This window comes from Saccoglossus kowalevskii, chromosome 7 (assembly GCF_978046115.1).
Source record: "Saccoglossus kowalevskii chromosome 7, keSacKowa6.1, whole genome shotgun sequence".
In the NCBI taxonomy this organism is placed as follows: Eukaryota; Metazoa; Hemichordata; class Enteropneusta; family Harrimaniidae; genus Saccoglossus; species Saccoglossus kowalevskii.
The window spans coordinates 13,338,894-13,344,499 of record NC_140647.1 but is presented as its reverse complement, the minus strand read 5'-3'; the positions used below and the strand labels follow the sequence as shown (position 1 = coordinate 13,344,499).

The window sequence follows — 5,606 nt, the reverse complement described above, 5'->3', positions numbered from 1 at the left end:
ATTCCCACTTCTACTCAAAATAATATACGAAAAATTATAAACGAAAAATATTTATTTAGCACTACAATATTAGTTATCCTTTCCAACTAAAGAAATAACCACGGAATATCTGAGAGACGTGAACTGAGTGTATCGTTTGTTTGACAGTAAAGTGTTTACGACACCATGACCCATGGAACAGTCGGTATAATCATTAAGTTATGTGATTTATGAGACAAATAACACCGAAAGAGATAAATTCTGCACAGTTTACTGATAAATATTTCATTCGCATATTTGTAACTCGGCTGCAGAATTACGCGTTCTGCGAGCTTCAGTGTAAAGTGACGAGACATTACATGACATGATTCCTTAACTCCATACAATATCGTGCATTAGGTATTCTTTAATCTTATAACAGGAAAACAGAAGAAGACGCAGGTGAAATAAATTTGTTAATGCTTAAAGAAATTCATTTCTTCAGAACACCAAATTCAAACGATAATTTCCATATATTTTTTTGTTGATTTAACTCAATTGTCAACTTCAATAACTAATAAAATAATTAGGATCAAAAGTTAATCGCATCATCACTAATCACGTGAGTACAGTAACATTAATCACTAGTTATGTTCCAAAATCATATGAAAAAGTGTTCACGAATGGTTACTGATGAGTGTGGCGGGGCTACAAACACACGATTGAATGACTTCCCAATAAAGCCATTGTTTTACTTCAAAACTGTACAACTCTGAATTCCTGTTGTTTAATAGCACGGTGTTTAACACTAAAACTCTTTAAACTCCATCTCAACACTCTGAATTGTTGAAAGCTGAAGTTTCTTCTATTGCAGGTCCTGATATGTGAATTAATAATTGTTGGTAAACTCCAGAACAGGATATGAGTTATCGTTTATTATTAGCAATAACTCCGGCCCTAATCCAAGATTACAATGTGGTTATGACGCTGATTATTTCAATGTAGATCACAATGCAAAGATACTGTTCAGTTTTCGAGCTACGTTGCGACTTCTCAGTTCATGTTTAAATGACGGGCATGTTGACGACTAAACCGCTAATTGTACGTTTTTTTGTTTTTAAAAATAGGACAAGTGAAGTGGATAACGTTAAAGACTCAACAATCTATTCAAATACGTCATTTTTTTAATTCAATCTAAAACAGAATCCGTACATGACATTTCAAAAATTGCTGCAAAACCAGCGTTTCGAAAACATGCATAACAGCCTAAACAAACGTATAGTAGTTTATAAATAAATAAACGCTGCTCGGACTGATAAGTATGATATATTGAAGATAATATTTGGTAATCGTAGTCCTAAATAACTATTAAAAATAGCTAGACGTTTCGAGCAATGGCTCTTTATCGATAGCATAGAAGCAAGTGTGATAACGTACAGGTAGAACATAGGAACGTAAGAACGCGCATGAACTATAAGTTAGAATCACAAAAAATTCCACAATAGAACAAATACCGCGCCTTAGGTAGTGAGCTCAACAAATGAGTTGAACTGTTTGTTAATACCATGTTAACTGTTTGTTAAACAAACGTATAGCTTGTTCATAGTGTGAAGCAATGAAGAAGATAACATTCTCACTGTTATACGATTACTAAAATTCATGGACAATTACAATTGAAAGAAACAGATTTATGAAAACCGGTTAAAATCAATTATAGACCGCACGGTTTTGCGAGCTCAATGTAAACATACTCCCCGGCACCCGTGTAGGATTCTACCAAGAAGTCGCGTATTTGGCGTCGGCAAAATGCGTCAATCTGATTGGAGGGACTTGTAAAGGACGCGCCCAATCAGAGTTGGCGAAACATGTGACAACTGGTCATAAAACAAAATGCATTGTTTTGCCGATCGCGTACTCCAGCTGCCTTCGTCTGTTTTCTCCGCTTTGCTCCCAAATATAGGTACTGTGTGTTAATAATCGATTGTGCAATGTTTTGCAGGTTTTCTACAGTTCCCGTTCAGGACAGTCTTCGGTATGTTACTTAGTACTGAAAGAAATTACAGTTCGTCAAAATATTTTTGCAGACTATCACTGATTCTGTAACAGTGCACATTTGACGTAGGCATTGCATTAGCCCTTGAGTCCATGCCTCTGTCATTTTGTAATGTCATGTCAAATCTATGATTTGAGTAAAAATCCCACTATATATATTTAATAATAGCATGGTCTAAACACTGTTGTTTTTGTTTTTAGATGGCTCATTTGCATAATGTCAATATGATCACTGAATTTCACATTATATTGAGTTCGATGACACAAGTGTAAATTACGAGTAAATTCCCATTCACAAAAGATCTAGCATAGTTAGAATTGCATTGTAATATTAATATTATATTGGACAGAAATACCCCCAGACCAAGTAAGTATTGCCCACGCTCATAATGAGTCCCAGTTTTGATCAGTACGAGGTTGGCCCCATCACTCGCTTGGGTAGACACCTTTATTCGTAGTGTATAAGGTGACCAATTTGTGTGATAGGAACCATACATGATAGGCGTAGATGTTAGCACACGATACGATACGTTACTGTACATTTTATGAGACTCTTTGCTACCTAGGATGCGAGTTCAAACAGTAACTCGAACTGATTGTTTCATAATGGCCAAGTAGTCGATCTTACGGTCACTCTCTCTGGTAGATTATAGACTTAGGGCCAGTGTATCATAGTAAAAGCAAAATTTGGTTATGGCTCTTTGACCATTCCAGTTAACCAGTGAGAGCTTTTTAACTGTCGCTACTTTCTGCTAAAACTATCATAACTTTCCTATATATATTTAACCTTAATCGCTTCGGTGAAATTAAACAAGGGTAAGACAGCAACTATCTTGATATGATGACTTTTGATGATGACACGTGTTTTGGAAGCATACATCGTCCGAATCGCACAATCCCGTGTCTTCGACCTATAGGCCTCTACACAATACCGTGCGGGATCGCATAGACTAATTGTGTATCTTAAGCAGTGAGATCTGATTGGGCGCGCCTCGAAACAAGGTGCCCAATAAGCTTGGATGTACCAAATAATAAAACAAAATTTCACTTCCTGTTTTAGTCGCTATGAAGACATCCTCTGTCCTCCCCATACAAAACTGCGTTGATTGCCTGTACCTGATGAGGCTTGAGAGCACCAACACTGAAGACTTCGCAATTTTATCATCACAAATATCACGATTTATGGGCGCCGCCATTTTATTTAAAATGAAACGCCAAAGAGGGATTTGTAACACGCAAACTCAATAGACAATGATTAGCCGCAACTGACTACTGGGGGCGTTGTTAGAATATGCATATTTCATGGTCGTTCAACTCCGGCTTCTAGCCCTGAGTACAGTCCTGTAGTTTGGCCTTCTTCCGCTGATCATTCGGCCCCACAGTCCTGAGAAGTCACATAGACCGAGGATTTGACACCCGCCTACAAATTTATGGCGGGGAACCGTTCTGCAGTTTTCATAATTGTAACCAGCTAAAACATCTATCAACCAATCTAACGATCACAAATACTAGTTTTACGCAACGAAACAATGTTTTGTTAATAAATACGTCAAGAACAAGATGGCGGCGTATATTTTCGGTTGACGTTGGAAAATGTCGATTTGATCGACCCTAGTGAGAACTTTTATGTAATTTCGCTTCCAGTTAGGGTATTTAGAATAGTTGGACGTATCGACGTGCTTAATTTTTAACTGCAAAGCTGAATGCCTCTTAAATTGCCCGATGCATTCCTTCACAATAGTGTCGAATCCTCGGTCTATGCGACTTCTCAGGACTGTAGGCGCCGAATTATCAGCGGAAGGAAGCCAACCTACATGACTGTACTCAGGGTTACTCCGGCTCCTGATCAATCACTGCGAACAAACAGAAACGAAATCTCTAGTTCTACTACGACTGCTACATCTTTTCGTTGTTTTGAAGATTATCATGACACAAAAAGAAGAACCCAAGAAAAAACTCAAAACGCAGTTCAGAGGAAGCGAAACTTTACCTATAACAGAAACGCATTGCCGACAGTACAATGGGGTTCACACTCCAAGTTTGAGTATTCAAACCAAGAGGGTAAAATTTCGTCAGCAAAACATGATCAATTTCCATCTTCCAAAAAGTCGGGCAGACAATTTAATATCAACCAAAAATCTGTATTGGTCGGACGAGCAGTTGGGAGAGGTCGGCGAGGTTTGAAAAAACTAGTTTCTTATGTGGGATTGCCGCCGGGCCACCCATCGACAAAGATCCGTACAAGAACATCGTTTCCGAAGTTGTGGTGGAAGCCGAGTGTCAGCTAGAACAAGACATAACGTCAGATGTTGTTGAGTTAATTAGCACTTGGGGTTGGCGTTTAGACATGTTACTAGGTTACTAGGCAAACGTTTGTTTTACAGACTACGCTTCGCATGTAAACATGATTTGAATATATAATGAGATGACGCCATTTATCTCTCTAACTGTTCACAGTTATGCGGGGCCGCTGCATACCGAAACAACTTCGCTTCTTTTTGGAGGACAAATACGGGCCCAAAACTTTATAGTTTTCGATTTTAATACTGCAAGGCTATTAGGTGACTCCATGTAATGTGCTTTGTTGTAAAAATCAGTCAATCTGATGCTTCAAATGTCCAAAATTAGCGCAACGTGACAAATGTTTTGTTTTTTGGTGTTTTCAGGCAGAAGAAATCTGACGCCATAGAGGTCATTCAAGTGAGTTGTGGGTCGTCAGAAATTAACCTACTTTCATGAAATTCACACACATTGATAACGTATTGGCACAGAATAAAACCCTTGAACATTTTTTGATAACTCCTTGCAATGAAAAATAAAAGGCTTTTAAATTCCTTGTCTATGGGTGAAATAACAAAAAAAATGTAAATATGCGATCCATTTTCTAACACTCTTGAGGCATTGACGGTGCTGATGCTGCCTTGATTTTTCAGCTTTCTTTTTTTACAAAACCCCTACGGTTTTTATAAAAAACTCATTTTTATTCAAAATAACACCTCTATGTTTACTTAGTAATCACGTGACTAATTCGTGGTACATGTCTCTGATCATTTTTTTCAAAAAGCCAGGAACAAGGGTTTCAAAAAAATATATAATTTGCTATGCTTCAAATTACTTTTCCTTATAAATACAGTTTTTACTTTTTAGAGCATGATAACTCTACCGCATCCTTAAATCAGTCATGTGGTCCTTAATCACAGTTCACATTGGCAATCACAATCACGTAAAACTGTGAAGCAAAATAAAAAAATAACAATCTTAAGTACACAAATACAATAACATATTATTCTGAATGAGATAGTGCGGTAACACGCCATCAACGGCTAATACAAGTGCGAACGAATTGGGGTCATAGGTCAGACCAACACAACACGACCATTTTATATCACTCGGGTTCACGATCAGAAAACTCTCGATTTCTCTTGCAAAAGACTTCAAAATTACACAAAATCATATCGACTGAAATCGTTGTATGTTCAAAAAACTATAAAATCATACCTCGTTTCCGGGTCACAGCTAATAGTCATAAAAAACTAGAGTAAGTGGACGCGCATTACAACTGCGTCATAACTATTTAATCTTCGCTGAAGACCTTT

The 5,606-nt window shown here is 37.5% G+C and overlaps 1 long non-coding RNA gene across 1 annotated transcript; it reads right to left on the bottom strand.

The window, feature by feature from the left end:
- Positions 1–5,087: 5,087 nt before the first annotated feature.
- Positions 5,088–5,606, bottom strand: LOC144364526 (uncharacterized). Its single transcript, XR_013422855.2, has 2 exons — positions 5,509–5,606; positions 5,088–5,239 (listed from the first exon to the last, which is right to left on the bottom strand). It is a non-coding gene; the product is annotated as an uncharacterized LOC144364526 (long non-coding RNA).